Source organism: Anas acuta, chromosome 4 (assembly GCF_963932015.1).
Source record: "Anas acuta chromosome 4, bAnaAcu1.1, whole genome shotgun sequence".
Taxonomy (NCBI): Eukaryota; Metazoa; Chordata; class Aves; order Anseriformes; family Anatidae; genus Anas; species Anas acuta.
Window position 1 is genome coordinate 38,092,540 of NC_088982.1, and position 19,308 is coordinate 38,111,847.

Consider the following 19,308-nt stretch of genomic DNA (forward strand, 5'->3'; position numbering starts at 1 on the left):
ATGTGGTCTCATTTTCACAAGCAGTGAACAGACACTGCTCATAATAAAATCCATGAGAGCTGTGTATAAGAGTACTTCTGAAATCCAGGCCAATGATTTGTAGTGCCATCTTAATATGCCTAGACAAATTTGTGGGATTTGAAATTTTCTCTTAAAAGTCTGTACGATAAACCACTTCAGGCTAATGAGAATGCTTGAGGATGTTGTGACATGCTTCTCTAAGCAGTGTTGTACACATGCTTGTGCCCCACCCCTCCACCAAGGCATGAGGAGCAGAAGACCATCTGAGTATTCACACTGAAGTATGCATGTTCATGTTGTGATGCTAGATTTGGACCTCATATCTGATGGACACATTGTCACTATATAAATAGTCCTCCTACTGCTGTTTTCATATGGAAAGGTATATTAGTGATGGGGAAAAATTGTAAGTGTTTTTGTAGTAAAGTCTTTATAGCCAGTAATTTCAAGCTGGTTATAAAATAGCTGCTGCTGAAATCAGTAGTCATCATGGTCGCTTCAATTTTGTACTGTCTTGAAATGTTCTCAAAAGATCCAATACCCATTAGCCTTTTTTTCAGTATTAGTTTGTCAATTACAGTTTACACCAGTTTTTTGCTCCGGTATGAATGTATGGTTATATGATTTTGGTATTGAATTGCTGAAAGCTGTGCACTATAACACATTCAATTAACGCCATTGTAAACATTCAGAATTACATACACCCTAGTTTCTTCTTCCTCTATGTTTTTGCCAGCTTCCCAGGACTGTATGAGAAAGAGGGATTTAAAAAAAAAAAAAAGGAAAAAGAAAAAAAAAAGATACTTCATTATTTTTGTCTTGTTTACATACCATACTTACAAAGTAATTTCAGTTTCTCCATAAATTATAGACTGACATAGATTGTCTGATGAAATCTTTGTAGACAATATGACAGTAATGTATATAGCACTTCATGTGGTTTGAGATAAAGAAATACATCTGGGAGGAAAATGTTTGTTTACACTGAGAACCGTATGCCGTGATGCGGTATAAAGTTTTTCTAAAATATAGACTTCTCTATTGTACTTATAAGAAAGAAAGCATTATTTTGCCTTTGTTTGCTCTATTAATCTTACATACTGTATTTAGTCTGTCAAAACTTCCTTTTAGAGGTTTCTCCATGACTGGTGAACGTGACACGTGAACCATAAAAATGAGACTCTTGTGTATAGAGTTATTTTGTGGTAATGTTGATTCTTTTGTAGGTTCAGCTAATACAGCTTCACAGGTCAGCTGTGGGTTATAATTGAGTTAGGTAATGTCCTTGTGGCTTTGAAACAGCAGATCATCAAGGAAAATGTTAACAACTGCAACACAATGCACTAAGATCAGTCATAAGTAACCATAGTTTCAACTACTTTGTGTAGTGTTTCATCTCTAAAGGTGATATTAATTGTTAGTTTAAATGTAGCTGTGTAAGTGTATCGAAATACATATATATTTATAGAAATAAGTTTTGTGGATGAATAGATGCCGTTACACATGCAGTTGCCTCAGTTGGTGCAAGTTTAATCAACATACAGTCAAGCTTTAGTTATTCACAATGAAGATGGAAGAATCTATTACAGGTACAGAAAATTTATATTTTGGTTAGCTGAGGATTATATTAAATTTTGGCTGTGCATGGAAAATACAATGTTTTAATGAATGCAACATGATGTCAGGGAAGGGCTTCCCCCATTCTACAGGAAAAGAAAAAAACATTCAGTTTCTTATTTGTGATGCACTTTTAGAGACTGAACAGGAGGCTTCTGGCAGAAATAAGATACAGGCCTTACTGGATGAGTCCTCAGCTCCAGCAAGGGTCTATTCGTGTGATAAATCTTACAGATTTTTGTGGATTAGTTTCACTAGTTTTTAGAGAAGCACTGCAACAGTGCCTTCAAATTTCTGTTGCCATGGTGTGGTGAACCTGTAATGCAAGTTGTAAGCAAGAAGAGCTTCACCATGAAAAGCAGAAGTTTCAGTGCTAGTGTGGCAGGGTGGGACTTCATTATACTGGGAAGAAAGGAGATTTCAATCCTTACCATGATGTACAGCATGGCTGCTTCTGAAATAGTACCTACCCTGCAGGCAGGGAGCACACAAAGTGTCACTCCCTGCGCGCTTCCAAAGTAGGACTACCACTGAGGCCTCTGTGGGGCTTCTCAGATGAAGGTGCTGTGCAGGCTGAGCAGGTGTCAGAGGGTGGGTATGCTGGTGGGTCTGCCCAAGGGGCTGTGAAGCCCCCAAGCAGAGCAGCACCCACCCCTTCACCTGAGCTCACTGTGCTCTGCCGGTATGGCTAATATTTGTAATGTTGGGGTCTTCTGCTTCAGGCAAAGCTGTGCATACCCAGCTGCGATGGAAACAGAAGTTAAATCATTACAACAAAGAAAAGAGTGGCTGTAGCTCCTACCTCAAGGCATAGTGCGGTCTGGAATTTGTCGGTTGGAGTCAGAGCTGCATCACAACAGGTAGGAAATCTTGCTAGGCTTTAGATGCTTGACTGTGGGGCCAACATAAAAATATCTGACATGAAGTCAGAGACCTGTCCTGGAGGCAGAATTGTCTGGCTGTAGAGATGAAAGTTGCTATTGCACTTCACGTTGGGCCATCCTGCCCTGAGGGCAGAGACACAGTGTTGTTTCGGACATCACAGTGATCCCTAGACGTGCCTGCTGTGCCCAAAAGTCTTGCCATGGGAGCTGCTTCTACAGTAGGGGTTTTCCAGTAGTACACTAGGAAATATTCAGCAAAGGAATATTTTCATGATTCTTTTGAACTGTGTGGATGTATGCATACATACCCCTATGTGCTTACAATTTTCAAAAACTCTGAGGAGAAAAACAAGGATACATTTTTGTTTGTTTGTTTGTTTGTTTTTCCCTCCCCATCTCCAAAATGTTTTTTGACTGTGTATTTATCAGGATACTATGCTTGCTTATAGGCTCAGCCTGTCTTATCTTATGTAGTGTGGGCTTTGTTCTGGTGTATATGTGACTTTACTAAAAGAAATGATAAGTTTGAATGAGGGATATTTATGTCTCTGTGTATTCCTCACACTGGTTCTCCTTTAGTTTTGTGACCTGTGAGGTCATGCTGTATATTGGAGATATCTGTATGCAGACTTCCAGGGTTGAGGAGAATTAGTTTGCCTTTATTACATGGTCTGTGTTTCACAAAAAAAAAAAAAATGCTTGTTAGGGCACGACTGCTGCTTTTATTGTAGAGGAGAGAATAAGCTTTCCTCGCCTCTCAATGCGTCTGTACCATAAGGGTGCAAAAATCGTTGTGTTTGCTTGCTTGTGTTGGCACGGCACTTTTTGGGGGGCAAAAGTGTTCAGATTATCTTATTAATTAATTGCTTTCAGGGTCTGAAGAAAAGTTAGCCATTAGGAAATGAAGACTAGACATGAATTGTGTAAAATATTTATTTTTTTGTTCCAATATTATAAATGAATTCCTTCAACTGGAGAAGGAGATTTAAAAAAAAAAAAAAAAAAGGGACCTGGTTATCGTATTGTTTTGAGTGTTCCTTTTACATTATTTCAACGAAGTTCTAATGAAATTGCAAAGAAATAACATTAATCTGGACCAGAATGTCTGATCTGAATGTTTATTTTTATCTCAAAATCCATGCCTAATACTCCTGATTCACGGTGGTGCAGGATCTGGTCCCTATAATTTGAAATTCATAAATATCCATAAGATCAGAGTTACAGCATTTTTTATACCATCTCCTTGAAGTCTAAGAATTGGAATGATTATCGAAGTCTGTTAACAAAAGAAAGCAGTTAAAAGTAGGGTGAATTATTTGGGCTTTATCGGTATTCCATAGACACATACATGTACATACTGTAGAATTGATCTCAGCAATTGAGGGAAAGATAAGAGAACACAGTGTTTTGAGGATGCAAATATTTTCCAGTATTTTTCATTAGCTACTAACAAAGAAGCAAATCTGTGTTGTAGCTAAGGGAACTATTAATATTTGAAAAATTTAATTAACTTTGAACAGTTTTCTAAGGATTGTCTTTGAAGTATGACTAAGAAAGCTATCATTTAAATGGTGGTTTGCCAGCCAAACAATTTAATTGAGATAACCGGCCAGCCAAGGGAGACAGTAAAGATAGATATATGCAAAATATAATGTAATTTAGGAATGCAGGTAATGTTAGTGACAATGTAAGGAATACATGGAAGGCATCTCTAGTTCATACGTTTAATCATAAAACATTGTACCAGGTGTATTGTGTACCTTGTCCTATACAAAGTTTGTCCTCTGCATAGTAAAATGGCTTTCTATACTGTTCTAAAGCACTTGGTCCTGATTGACATAGGACCAAGCCAAAATTTATCTGAAGTACTCAATACTGTAGTCATGTAGAGGATCTCACTTTACTATGAAACAGTGGCATTGTGTTGTGTTTTTTTTTCCTCTTTGTAATGATTTAATCTCTAGTGCTATTTGAGAGACACATAGGAAAACATGTGATGCGCATTTAAATAGGGACTTAAGAATTAAGTAGTGTTGTCCTACTGGAGACAACATAGTTCTGGCATAAGACATAGTTCTTACATTTTTCACAGGCCTTGGGTAACCTAGTAAAACCACCGTAAATCTTTAGATTTTCTTAAAGGTTTTAGCAAAAGTTAAAATTGCATTCCAAAAAGAGGAAAAGATCAACCCACAAACTGTCTGCTTTGTGTAAAAGCAAGCATCTTTTTTTCCTGCTCTCTACTTCCACCTGCTGAAAATGTTCCAGTCTCTAACCTAATTAGCTCTTTACTCCTCTTCAGGCCAGCTGTAGGAAATGAAATGGAAATGATAGTGTGAATCAAGTTCAGGAGGTTTTAAATCTGATCAGAATCTCTGTTTGGCTACATCTCATGTCAATGCCTACAGTAGTAAGTTTCTTAAAAAAAACAAACGAAAAAAAAAAAAAAAAAAAACAGGAAATTGCATTCTTGAAAATTAAGTGTCCAAGTGATGCATCTCTGTTAAAGAATATGTTTTTTTTGTTTTGTTTTGTTTTGTTTTTTTCTTTTTTAACTATGTTGCCACTATGCAGCTGTGGGTATGTTACAGTGTTCTGTTTGTGCATGTTGAAATGATAAATGGCTGTTGCCTTGTCAGTAAGGGAGTGTGAGACTTGGTTAGTGTGTTGGAAAATATTTGTTTCTTGCTGTTGGATTCAACACGTTTCTCCTCAATTGTAAAACTAATTTATGTTTTTCTCATTTGCATTTAGTTTTAACTAAAACTTGAAATTCTTGTGTAAATTCAGGTTTCAAGTATCATAACCTATTGAGAAAAAAAAGTCAAATATTTTGAGACTTGTGATAAAAGTTGCAGTACTTGTGACTATAAGGTAAGTTTCTAGAAGAATATTTCTGGATAAGTGTTTACTATATTAATAAACATTCTAAATAGATTTCATAATATGGGCTATTAATTTCAGTGAAAATGTTTTTTCTGTAAGTGATTGTGAAATGAAAGTGAGTATTAGTACCCAAAGTATTTTTCAGTATTTAACTGATTTGCAGCTAAATGGTTATGATGGTGATTAATAAATCATGAATCTCTACCCATTTCTGTATGTTTTAAGACAGTGAAAATATGATCTGTAACTTTGTGGTTTACATTCCTACCGCTAACAGCAACATTAGTAAGGGTCAGGGCTTGTTTTTTGTTGTTTCTGTTTGGTTGGTTGGTTGGTTTTTAAACTGGAGTTACAAAGCTTCCAATATGAATATTGCTAAAATCCATTCAAACACTGAATAATCGTAAGGCAAAGTAGAAGTCAAGACTTCTACTATTTATCTGCTATTTGTAATGCTCAATTGATCCTTAAGAAAAAAGATGAAGAACATGCAACATATGTATTGTCTCCTAACCCTTAATATATATTCTACAAAGCATTAGTGGCTTTAGATATCACAAATATTAGAAACAAACCCATCTAGCATCCTGTCACTGTATCCTTTCTCAGTTATCTCTCAGCATGGGATTTTTCTTTTAGCATATTCTCCATTTCATTGCCAATTTTAACTAGCTTAAAAAAAGTGTATGTATGTCTTTTTTTTTTTTTCCCAAATCATATTTCTGATTGAATATCACTGTAAAATTGCTTGTTCCTTCATCTAAATTTACATTCTCCTAAATTCATCTTACATTGCAGAATCTTACATGGCTTGTACCATCCCTAATGTTATAATCTTTCAGTCTCAGCTTTGTTTAAATGTCCGTAGCTATGTCCAAAACTTTATCTGATTTTTACAGTCTTTTTCATCATATGTTTATTATTTATGTTTATAGTTTTTATTTAGAAGTGGCACTTCTCATGTTTAAGAATTGTCAAGGCTTTTCTGCAGTTTATATAACCCAGATAGAATTTAAATGAAGTTTCAATCAGTTACCATTATTCATTGCCCATTTATTGCTTTCTCTGCATCTCTAGGATGAAATAGTAAACTGTAACTTCTAACCTCTGTTATTTGCCTATAAATAAAGCCCTTTTGGATCTCAGTGTTTAAAGACATTCCTTGTCTTCAAACATTGTCTTGACAGAGAACAAAAAAGACAAACTGTTTTTCTTCGTGAAAAATGTGTAACAAACAATTAAAACCAAGAGGCCTTTCTATAAGTTTGATTACCAAAGTTGTGTTCTGCATATTTGTAACTGTGTAGGAAACCTCTGTAGAAATACTTTTTAACCAAAAGGCTACTTTCTGTGGTGCAGTTTAATTTTTGTTGTATTCAGGTCAAATGAGGCAAAGAATTGGTGCTGCAGTACTTTCTAGTGATTAAGCAACGGAGATACAAGCTATAAGGTGCTAAAACTGGCAGAAACTATTTGGTTTAGTCCTTTTCAGGTAAGAGAGCTGAGAAAGATCTTAGCTTCTTGGTCCCAATTCTTAGTTACATTTGACTCGTCCATACTGCTCATTTTCTTTACTTCTCTAAATTTCAGTCACGTATTTGGAACATATTACTTTGCAAATGAATAACTTATAAGCACATTTTCAAAGTATTCTTTTTCTTTTTAATGAAAAATGGTAAGCCATGTATCTGCACTCTTACCTGCTACATTAGATTGAAAATGAAGAGCAGTGAGAAGGTGTTCTGTGAGACAGAACTGAATGATACCATAGAAAATGCTGCATGTAGTATTTCAAATTTGATTTCTAGCTTGGAGGGGTTATTATTATTATTATTACTTTGAGGGGAGGAAAAGCGATTTATTTTTCATGCCCTAAATCTTTCCTCTTCATCCTCTTATTATCAGTGTTGGCAACCACAGGAAAAAGTCTTTCCATCACCTGGTGATCAGATTGTACTGCTTTTAAACAAATTGTCCTAACTGGGTTCACAAAGATTTTGGCACTTGTAGTGCATTAAGCTAACACGAACTTGTTATTGCTTGTTATTACCCACACAGAGGTGAGAACAAAGATTTTAGTTTGAATTAGTTGTCTTTAAAAAGCCATCTCATGTAACTACAGTGTGAGTAGCAGAAACATCGTAATACATAATCATTAATGCCTGTGAAAAATTAGGAAAACTGGTATTTGGAAATGATTTTGCTAATGCTTTCTGTGCTGTTTCTAGCATTATTTCATTTCTTATTTATTATTGTAATTTGATAAAGTATCTAAAGAAATATATCAGTGACTTACACATCATTTTTTAAAATATTTTGATTGAAACAATTTGTTGCCTGTTGTGAAGTCCTCCTTTTGCAATTAGCTCTGGTAAAGGTTTGCTTATTTATCTAAGATCTGATCCACCATCTTAAATGAAGACAGATAACAGGAGCAAAAATAAATAAAGAAAAAGAAATTAAAGCTCTTTCAGTGAGTGTATGTTTGTTTTGTGAAAATGCACCTGGTGATTTAAAGTAATTGAATGAAGGGAAGATGAACGTAAAGCTGTTTCATATGCGAGGAACCTGGCACAATAAATAAATAAAATCCATTCACCAGAATGATGGAATGATGTTTGTTATCAGAAAGTTTGTTCAATGCTCAGTTTGCTAATAGTAAACCGAGTAGTGGCAAGTTAAGCCTTGAATACAGTGACCCATTTGCCTTATAGAAATGCAATCACGTGTGGTTGTTCTTGCAAGTAGCTTAACCTGGTGAATCCAAAGAAATAGATTACGTGTCATTTCTGCTCATACTAATGAATTTTGGAAAATGGTTTCTATCAGTTTGAAGAGGAAAAGTATACTGTGCCTTCCAGCTTTTCGGTAAACTAATTTTATTAAGTTTTTCCAGTACTGTTATACATGTTACTTCTATCAGCCTGTGTAATCTTTGAACTCTTTCCTATAGTCTACTGTGGCCACCAAGAATTTCTGTACATACCATTGCTTTCTGTATGTGCCATAACTTTGATCAGAAAATAGGAGAGAGATGAAATAGGATAATTTAATGAAATATGTGAGATGCAGGACATTGTTACATAAGATGAACTGGATCATCTGTGTTTATCCTCAGGCCTTAAACTCAGACTGTATGAGAAATGATAATATCCAGTACCATGCAAATAAAAACTCATAAAATATCTAGTTTCTCAAACTTCATTTGCCATTTCAGTGAAAAACTATATAAATGAGAGGTATGGTGATACTAAATTCAGTTTTGAAAGGTCAGACTTATATAATATGGTAGGCTCCATAAAGTATTTTAGATCTGATACAGTTCTCATAGTCAGTACATGTTACTACATGTACTACTACATACCAGAGAAAAATTAATTTAGAGAATCTGCACTGGAATAAGTACTGAATCCCAAACAGCAAGAAAAAAAGTTAACTCCATGGCTTAACAAAGGGCATCTTGCAGTTAGAACATAAAGTGATGGAGAAAATACTAGGGTGCACCAAAACCAAGTGTTTTTGCTCCATTCAGAGGGAGACCATTGTAAAAATAGCCTTCTGTTTTTATGATGGTCAAATGCTTAACCTGGCAGGATGGGTTTTTGCATGTCTGCTGATTTTAGCATATTCATTCTGATTTGCATATACACATTTAACACAGAAGGTAGAAGGTCATAATGATTTAGTTAATTTAAAAGCATATGGTTTACTTTTAAAAGTAATTAGAGGAAGTTGCATTCCAGAAAAGGAAAGCAAGTTTCAAAGTTGAGTTGAAGAGAACCAGATTATTTATATCTGTTTAATATTGAAAACTCAATTCTAAGATATCTAACTAACACTCATGTTCAGGTAGGGGAGATCATGGTAGATGAAAAGGCAACGTGAGTATGAGGGACTGAAGATAACAGAAGCTGAATTGGATCATGAGCTTTTTTTTTTTTTTTTTAAATATGTCTAAGCTATCAACCTGCAGTATATTTTAGGGAGAAGAAAAAGAAATGAAGTCCAGGGTGTGAGGTTTTATTCCACTAGAGCAGTGGGACAGGTCTATCATAAGGCTGATCACTAGGCACAAACACAATCACAGTTTTCTTTTTGTTTAGAAGCAATAGTAAACATCAGTCAGTTTTAACATATTTAAGAAGATAGCCCACAAACATACTTGTACACTTTATTTCTAATTTCTATCTTCCAGTTGCATATACTTGAAAAACACTCTGCAAACTTTTTAACATACCATTATTTTGAAATTATCCCTATTCCATTGATAAAGAAATCTAGTAATGACTTCAGAATTAGAGAAAAAGGTTCTAGAAACTCATGTTACTTTACAATTTTGAGAATAATGCTGTTGGATGAACATTAAGAGTTAGCAACAGTGAATGTTCCTCCATCGATTCAAAATGCTAATCTCTCATAGTCAGCCATTAAAAGAACATTTTATAATCAAGATGGTAGCTCTTTATTATGGTGTTTAGGTAATGGGTTGGAGTTTTTATGACCAATCCTTAGTTTAGAGATTTAGCTATAATAGAGAGTGGGTACAAAATCCTTCTTTAATCTTCTGTCTTTCACAAAAATTATGACCAGTGTAGGATATTAAGATAATGCAGTGAACTTTATAATGTTTTTTGTGAAAGTCAGTTTTAGTAATAGGAGTTACACAAATCCACTTTCTAATCTCAGGTTAGTAAATCAGATATTTTCAAATGATGAAGAAAAAACAGTTCACTGCATGCTAACCTTTGTAATATATAAGTGGTCTGGGTTTATACATACTGTATGCACAAAATAAAATCTTTCATATTTGAAAAAAAAAAAGAAAAAATGTTTTTGTGCAGTAGGTCAAGTGCCTCTTACATTTCTCTAAATGTAGGAAAAAATGCTTTTTTGTTTTCATAATTTCTGGTTGCTCAATTCAAATATTATTGTGTTTTCTATTTTAACATCTATATGTGTGCTCTTCTTCTTTTAAATGACAGGACACTCCAGATACTAGTCTCAGTAATGACAAACCTAAGTTTTCTACCATGCTGTGAGAGAAAATTATAGTTGTAATTTGATAACGTTGTCTGATAATGGAAAAGATTGACTCCTTGCTAGTGTAGAGAGAAAGTTACTGTTCTGGAGTTCTGGAATCTGTTCATATTTGCAAGCTAAATCAAAATTAAGTGAACTTAACAGGTTTTCACTTACTTTTAAATGGTTGTACTTTTTTTTTTCTTAGTTTTCATTTTCGTATTTTCTCATACAGTTTTTGTCTGCTTTTCACTAGTAGCTATGTAGTTTGATTTCCATCATTCTGATGATTGGAGGCAGAAGTAAATCTACATAAAAATAAAACAAAACACCTTAGCTAATTTTCTATAAGCTTAACAATATTATATATATATTTTTTGTGACTGAAGCACGTGTACACGCAAAAAGAAATAATCTTATTTTCAGTGAGAAGAAAAGTAAATTTTGCAAAGGAATTAATACTTTTAAAGATGGGAAAATTCCTAGATGTGTGAAGTGCATGTTATCTTGTCAGACGGTAGCAGTAGTGCCTGGAAAGCAATTAAAAAATGGTTGAGTGACCAGAAGTTTGGCTAAACTTTTATTGTTGTGTGATGTCAACATGAAATATAAAGATATTCTCAATCTTAAAATAAAAATAATAGTAATCATTTGAAATTCACAAACCTTAAAAGCATTAACTTTTCAAAGAACTAGATCAGACATGCATAATAAATGGTCCAAATTTGTCACATTTCTGCACTGTACAGGGGAATGGACTGCAGGAACTTCATACATTCACAGTAAAAAAAAAAAAAAAAAAAGAGTAAGAGGGGAAATACCTGTTCTGTTCAGAGTTCCTGTGTTATAACACTCTCAGGGATTCTGTGAGCGTTTGGTATTGAGAAAGACATGCCAAAGACGTTAGATTGGTTTGTAGTAGAGTTAAGAATATTCACGCATTCTGTTGGGTATGTATTTTACACATGGTATAATTTGGAATCGAATTACAGGGTGAGCTACAAGTTGTGAGAAAAGAATTATAATGATTCAGACTGGTGCAACTGTTCTCTGGGGGTGGGAGGCAAGAGAAATAACAATATGAACAACAAAAAAAGTCTCTCACGTGGAAAACTGTAAAAAAAGAAATCTTTGAGTTATAGTCTTGTACGCAAATAACAAAGGTGAAGAATGCGTATTTGGCAGAAGAAAAAAAATGAGATAAATTGTGTAGTTTGAACAGTTATATATAGTTTTCTGATGTTTAGAGTGAGAAATGGTATATGAGAGCATACATGAACATAAATATCACTCTAGGGAGTCTGTAAATGTTGCTGAGAAGAAAAATTGGTAAGATTGTGAAAACATTTAATGACAAAGAAAATGAAACAAAGGAACAGTGTTTGGTATTATGTATGCATAGTTGCTGAAACTAGGTGTATAAAATACAAGACCAAGCTTCATTTGTGAACATGTACTTTGATCTGATCTATATTGCAAGCAGTTCTTTTATCAGTGTATTCAGTCACTGCATAAAGTAACTTGTATTTAATTAAAATGTATTTTTAGGTGCCTAGTTTTCATTTGAAGATATAAAGAGGTGGAAAATGAATGACTTCTGGTAGCTTTTCACTGATGGCTAGTTTGAATTTGTCTGGCTTTGGCTTCCAGCTTCTGAGTTGTGTTATGCCTTTTTGTGCTGGAGAACTTTAGAACCCCCTCTTTTCTCCCTTTGGAAGTGCTCATATGCTGCTGACAAGTTACCTCTCATATTTTCTTTGATGTGCTGAGCAGACTGCCATCTCTGAACATTTTTACAAACATCAGTGAAATAAATTTTTACCTACCTCTGAATGGATTGAGATTGTTTTGTGTAATGCTTGTACCCAACATCATCTACCATGCCACCATTTTTGTGTTCATCACCCATTTTTTTTTATAATTTCTTACTGACTCATATGTTGAATAGTATAATCCATAAATTTAACTTTCTAGGAATCTTGCTTATATTTATATTTGACTTATGACTTTTTCTTACTAGTTTTGGCAAATATTTGCTTCTATTCTAATTTCAAATTACTGTAGGATTTGGCAGTATTATGGAGTGCTAACACCATATTTAAGTTTATTTTTTGGCCAAGCAATATATGCTGGTAAATGAAGTTTCCTATAATTTCTTGGTTTAAATCATGATCTGTAGAAACTAAATATGTTGTTTTATCAAAGAAAAAAATGGGTTTGGTTAGAGCGGACTATCAGTCCCTTTAGACTTGTGTAAGGATTTTCAAAATTATTCTTTTCTTTAGGTCTCAAGATTCTCACAATGCCAGTTGTTGTATTGTTATTATATTATTATACTGTCACCTGCACATTTTTGTCAGTGTTGTAGACATACCAGACAATTTCATAGTTAACAGTAAATCTCTTAAAGAACAGTAAATTCTCTTTAAGAACAAAGCCACTACATGGGTTCAGACTGTTGGCTCATCTCTTCTCTTAAGAAGTTATTCTTCTCTCTTCACCAGTGTCCAATAAACAAACAAAAAAGGAGCAGAGCAAGGTTGAATAATCCTTTCTTGATGTGTCCAATCAATGGCATATTAGCAATTTCCCAAGGAATTGCATTCCAGATCACTGTGCTTAATTCCCACAAATAGATTTATCATGTCTTTCCCAGAGACCTTAAACATCAGGTTCTTGTTGGTTTGGTGTGGTATTCTTTGGCTGTACTTTTTATCAGCTCATAGTTAAGATTGCATGACTTCCTTGGACTACTAAAATGCAAGAGAGGAAGGTAGAGTTATGCTTTCTATTCCTTGTTAGTATTAATTTTAAGGTTTAATGACAGTGCTGTTATGACCTTTCTTAATGTTTTTAGCAATAATCTTAAGATTAATGCTTCATTTGTATTTATTTGTATTTATTTTTGTAGTGGATGGGTAGGAGGAGATTGTCTATCTTTCTATGGCTTGTATAGTCTTTAGAATATATAAAATATATCCTAAAAATTACAAAATATGCTGAGGGGAAAATGGAGTTTCTACAACTATAAAAATAATAATTTTTGTAATTATATTTCTCAATATAATTTCTCAAGCAAAACAAATCTAGCATGCCCTTTCAGTCTCCTCTTATACTTACTGTATCTTTCTTGACCTCCTTCGGTGTTGTGTGGAAGAATTACTTAGAGAGTGGAGAAAATGAGTTCTTAAAGAGGTAAGAGGGTAAATGGCACTCAGAGAAATCTCGTGTTGCAAATCTTGCCTCAAACGGAGTCTTCTCTCACACTTGGAATTGCAAGCAATAAAAAGAGGCAATAAAGGAGCCTACCCAAAGGCATCTTCCAGCAGTTTGAGAGTCTGACCAGTTGTTTCACAATTATGAGAATAGTTCTACTTAAGATTAACCGAAATTGCCCCCACATCACCAAAGATGTAATCAAAGCAGCAGTTGTGATGGTAGTAAATCTCCCTGGGCTACATGACTGGTGTGGGCTTTCCTTTTGGGCCATTTAACAATTGCAGAATGGTCAGAGAGAATAGGAGTTTGATGAAATCCATCAGTGTCATTTGATGCAGCATCTCCAGGTACTGAGAGTATGTATGCACTCTTCATACCTGCCAAGTAGTTGACTTCTGTTGGCTTATAAAACCTAAGCTTTTGCTTCTTTGACCTCATAAACTGTCCTAGAAGCTTGACATTCTTTTAAAAACAGCATGGTCTCATTCTTGAAAGTTGACTGATGCTCCCAAATTAAAACTTGTAAACTCACCATGAAAACAATCAGATGATTTTTTTTTTAACCTATTTTCATCATCACCTACTGTGATGATACCAGTTGAAAATATGGTATGTTCAGGTTCTGTTTCTTAAGTTAGCAGCATTATTTATTTAATTTTGAAACAATGGCTGCTGATGTCTAGTTCTAGGCTTCTGTTTAATTGCTTCCAATGAATATCGTTAGTGGATTTTACTTGACTTAATCTCCCTACATCTTCCAAGCTGAACTTTTTTATTATTATTATTATTATTATTATTATAAACAGCTTTTCCAAGTTAAGGAATTATTTCAGTGGCTGCAGATTGCATTGAAAGGATAGCATTTTACTAAGTTTTGTCAGTTTATTATTCATGTATGCTACTGTGCTATCTGCATTTTGAATTTATTTTTGTTCAAAAAGCATATTTTTCTAAGGATTTTGAATAGGTGACACTTCTGTGATATTTGTAGTAAAAAATAATTCACAATGCCATTAACTAACCTATAAACTGTTAATTGCTTTAGCTTTTAAGTGCAGGGTTGTTATAGGAGCTCACAAACCAGCTGTATCCATACATCTATAGGTGCAACTCTTGACCCATGTGTACCAAAAAAGCTAAAGTTAAAATGCTTGCTCACATGGTTAGGAAAACAAAACGTTATATTTTCAAGTGAAGATCGATATGGAGGGAAAAATAAGTCAAAGTAAAGCATAAAAATAATTTTAAATTTTGTGAATATGGATATGAATGGGCAAACCAATGAGAACCACGAGGACTGGGTAATAACCAGTATTATTCAATAGCAAAGTGATATTTTGAAGAATACTGTGTATTTAGTCTGTTGTAAAGGAAAAATAGTAAAGGAGAAAAAAAAATAGAAAATGCCAATGTAACTAGACGCTACACTTTGGGGAAGATATCCTAGATTTATATATATTTCTCATTTTAAGACTTGTGTAATTTCATTTTTACTAGTCAGAAAATGGAATGCTTTTTTTCTCTAAGGCAGAAATGCTATGTCAGTCATCTTATTTACAAGCTAGGTGAAGAAGGTATTTGAAACATCAATGAATTGAAAGTGTTGCCAAAGTATGCTTTGAAAATGTCAATGCCAAATTACAATGAAGAAATAGTAGTTTTGCAAAATGAAGTGGCATTGCATTTCCTAATGAGAATTGCTGTTGAAAAAAAAAAAAATCAATTTAATTTAAAGAATTATCACTTCAGCTTTCTAGACTTGAAACAAAAATTACATTTTGTTGTGAAGAAAAACAAGGAATCTTTTCAAAGGATTTTTAATTGAATTCTTTAATATATATGAAGAAAAGTATTTGCAGCATCAACAATAAGTAAAAACAATGCAAAAGTGTTTTTTCTTAAAGATAAGAAAAATAGGAAAAAATACAGAAATTGAATTATTAATACTTTTTGTAAGAAAGCATACTTTTTTTTTTTTAATAGGATATCCTTCTTTTCATAAAAATCGTGACTGTAAAAAATATAATTTCAAAGTTCTGATTGGAGTGGATTTTTTTATTTTGTGTTTAATCTTTCACATGTTTAATCTGTTTCCTGCAGAGTGTTAGTATAGGCAAAAATACTTTGCTTTTCTAGCATGTAACATATAGATACAGTTAAAATACAATTGATTAGTTCTGGAATACGCTTTAGAACATAACTAGATCAGACTTAAAAACTTCCACAAAACCAAATGAGTCCAGAGTATGCAAATGTAGACTGCTCACTGGTCAGATCTTGTTATTCTGGAAATTCATAAATTCCACTAGCAAACACAAAACTGCAGTGCAAAGGATTGGGGATATTTGGTAATAAGTAGCTGTCAAGCCAAAAGATAGCAGTTATTATCAAAACCACTTACTTCAGTTCTCAAATAGAATTTAGGAAAATGATTTTAGGTTCTTGTTATCTAAGCATCTTGACTCTTGTTCTAACTCACTCTCTCTATATCTGCATTCCTGGTATTTACCTAATATAGTTAATGTAAAAAAAAAAAAAAAAAAAAAGGAAGAGATCATTCTTTCCTCCTGCTTATGAAGAAAATACTGCATACCATCATCTACTGGCTAATTGAGTCTAGGAGAAAATATGTCTCCCAAATTATCAGACAGTGTATATAACTTCCACTGATTAAATATTTGCTAATATTCAGCAACCACCTGGGAATATATGTGCAAGACTATTTGCAAAATGTGTTACTTTCTGACCTGTGAGTAGAAACATTGAGAAATCTTCAAGTGCTTTGTTGTAATGTTATAATGAAGTAAGTTGTCATAGAACATATATAATAAAAACAAGCATTAGGTGTGCTTATCATTCTCAGAGTATTTATAGATATTTTTTTTCAGTTGGAGAGGAAACCTGAATGCACTGAATTGAGGTTATAGTTATGGATTCTGCTCATTTTGTGCTTTGTGACTGTGACTTTACCACCTTGAAGTCAGGCTTCATGGTCTTCATAATAAGATTGGACAGTGTAGCCTGCTGCTATCTGTGGGCTCAACAACACGATGGTGATTTGATCAAGAAGGCAGTAATTACACCAAACAAAGCAATTAACAAATACATCAATAACTTGGAAAAACAGGTTACAGGGAGAAGCCTGACCCATCTGGAAGTAGAAGTGGGGCATGAAATGCTGAATAGAGTTCCTTGAAAGAAAAGTAATCGTATTCCACTGAAATTGGGATAAAATGACATTGGGATACGTGCCATCTGTTTTTCATGCACTGGAAGGTAACTGTTCTTGCTACTGAAGGAAGAGATCCCAAAAGACAGGAATAAGGAGGAGCATGAGAACTGAGAGAACAAATGCATGTCACATTCAGGTTTCAGGAAGTCTGGCATACAATTAAAACCACTCTTTTATGTGGTCTAATATTCAAAAAAGTTGGAGCCTTGTAAAGATGACATGAAACATTGTGGATTTTCTTCAGGGATTCCAGTATGGACCAGAAAGGAGGAGGTTTATATTCAGTAGACTGTGTAAGTAACTGCTGCTTCCCAGGCCTTGAACTTAAAAATTTCAATATCTCTGACTTAGGATAAGAGAGTCTTGTAGATTCATGGGAGTTGGAGAAAGTTAGATTCCTGTCACAGTTACAGCAATAATGAGAATGTGTCTGTGCCTTACACACAGTCTTGGTGATTTGTTACATTTTCTCTAAGCATGTGTGACAGGGTTCTCTATTCACCCTGTATGACAGGGTTCTACATTCACAGTACATAAGTTCAACATATGTAATACATTACAAATCCATTAATGTTCTGGGATGGTACCAGAGATGAGCAGAGACTCTCAGATGACTAAGCATTGCACCCCCAGAAAGGACTGTGAATGAATATGTGCATGCAGAGTGGTAACCTATAGAGCTTTATTTAGCGACAGTCTTGCAGCAGTGAATTTGAGACTATGAATAGCAAATGGACGCCCTCAGATTTGCTTAGATCCATGCATCCTTTTACATGGTCCAAAATTAGTGTAAGAGATTTTAATATACTGTGACTGAAGAGTTAGATCTCTGTAATTAGGCCTGCAGGGTGTGTGTATATACACATACATGTATATATGTGTATACACGTACATGGTAATAATTAAAAGATGCAGTCTGCATTTTGAATTATACTTTCCTGCCTCCTTTCTAGGAAGGTCTAGGTCAATTAGCTCTCAGTAATCACAAGTATGTATGAATGAAAATGCTATTTAAATAAAAGAAGAGCCGATGCTTAAGGCAATTTTTAACTAGCAGTCTCAAATTACCACCTTTGCTAATAGATTTCATATGACCTTGATCAGACGGTACTTATCCCAGGTGAGTAGTGCTTAACATTACATATAGTCCTCCTAATGAAATTTAGCTGGATTATGATATATGATCAGTGTGAAGAGAATTGTTGGTTAACAGTTAATCAGTTAATGAGATTAATCAACTGCTAACAATTAAAAAAAGATATCTGTTTAGTTTGTTTTAATATTCTGCTAAGGTTAAGTATATGAATACTTAACCCACTTGACCTTCCCATCTGCAAAGTGTGGAAATGGCACTTTTTTCTTCACTTTGTATTGTCCAGTCAAGTTCCAGTCATGCTATTAGTATGAGCTAAATATATCCCTAAACAATCTGAAGACTTATTAAAGTCAAAGAGAGCCTGACAGAGCCAGGTATTAATTTGTGACATTAGAAACTGTATTTGGGAGACCTACTAATTAATATGGGCATAAGGATAGACAGTACTCCAGTGACACTGCTACATCTGCATTTGCAATTTGTATCCAGGTAATATTTCAGCTCTCTTGTACAATATGATGAAATTCCAAAGTGCAAGCTTTGTTAAAAAAGCAAATGAAGTTATAGCAAAATGCACCTAACCTTGTTCTTGCATCTAGATTAAATAATATAACCTGCTTGAGGAATGTTTTCATCCCCCTAAACAAGTGATTCACAAGGGTCTGCAATAGTTGTGTCATGAAGAAAATTACATATCAAAAGACTAAGAATGTAATTCTACTATATAGAATCCATTTTACATTCTATAAGAGATCCTTAGCACGTTATCTTTGAAATTTTTGACACTAAGTTAATTAAAAAAATCTATTAAAAATTGTATCTCAATTGCAGCTTCCAATATGTTCTCACTTATCAGGAGGAAAGAACAGTCTCTTGCAAAAAATATTTTATTGTTCTTTTGATGAATTATGTTGTATATTTTCTTGGCACTATGGAACATTCCAAAAAAAAAAAAAAAAAAAAAAATTTGGGAAAACTGTTTCTTAAGGGGATGTGCAATGATTTTTTTGGGTCCAGAGCAGTACTTAATTTTGTTATTTCCCTGAGGAGAACAATTTGATGAAGTAGTTCTCAGAGGCGGTTGTAAACCTATTTTGTTTATGACACTCCTCATTCTTTCCAAGTTTCCTAAAGCATGCCTTTTTGACCTGTACAGTTGTTCATTCTTTCATGTGGTTCTTAAAGAGATTTGTAATGCACAGTCTACATTCTAGTGGTATGAAAAGTTGTCAGTTTACAGATGAGGAAACCACAGTAATACTTAATCATATAATGTTTGATACGCAACCAGCTCCCAGGGAGATGCAGCTAACTCCGTGAAGTAGAAATGAAAT

At 34.1% G+C, this 19,308-nt stretch overlaps 1 long non-coding RNA gene across 1 annotated transcript in view; it reads left to right on the top strand.

Moving 5' to 3' along the window:
- Positions 1 to 1,341: 1,341 nt before the first annotated feature.
- The window catches only part of LOC137855244 (uncharacterized), a 74,840-nt gene continuing 56,873 nt past the window's right edge, over positions 1,342 to 19,308 (top strand). Inside the window, exons 1-2 of the long non-coding RNA XR_011095629.1 lie at positions 1,342 to 1,610; positions 2,361 to 2,498. This is a non-coding gene — a long non-coding RNA (uncharacterized lncRNA). The remainder of the gene's footprint in view (positions 1,611 to 2,360; positions 2,499 to 19,308) is intronic.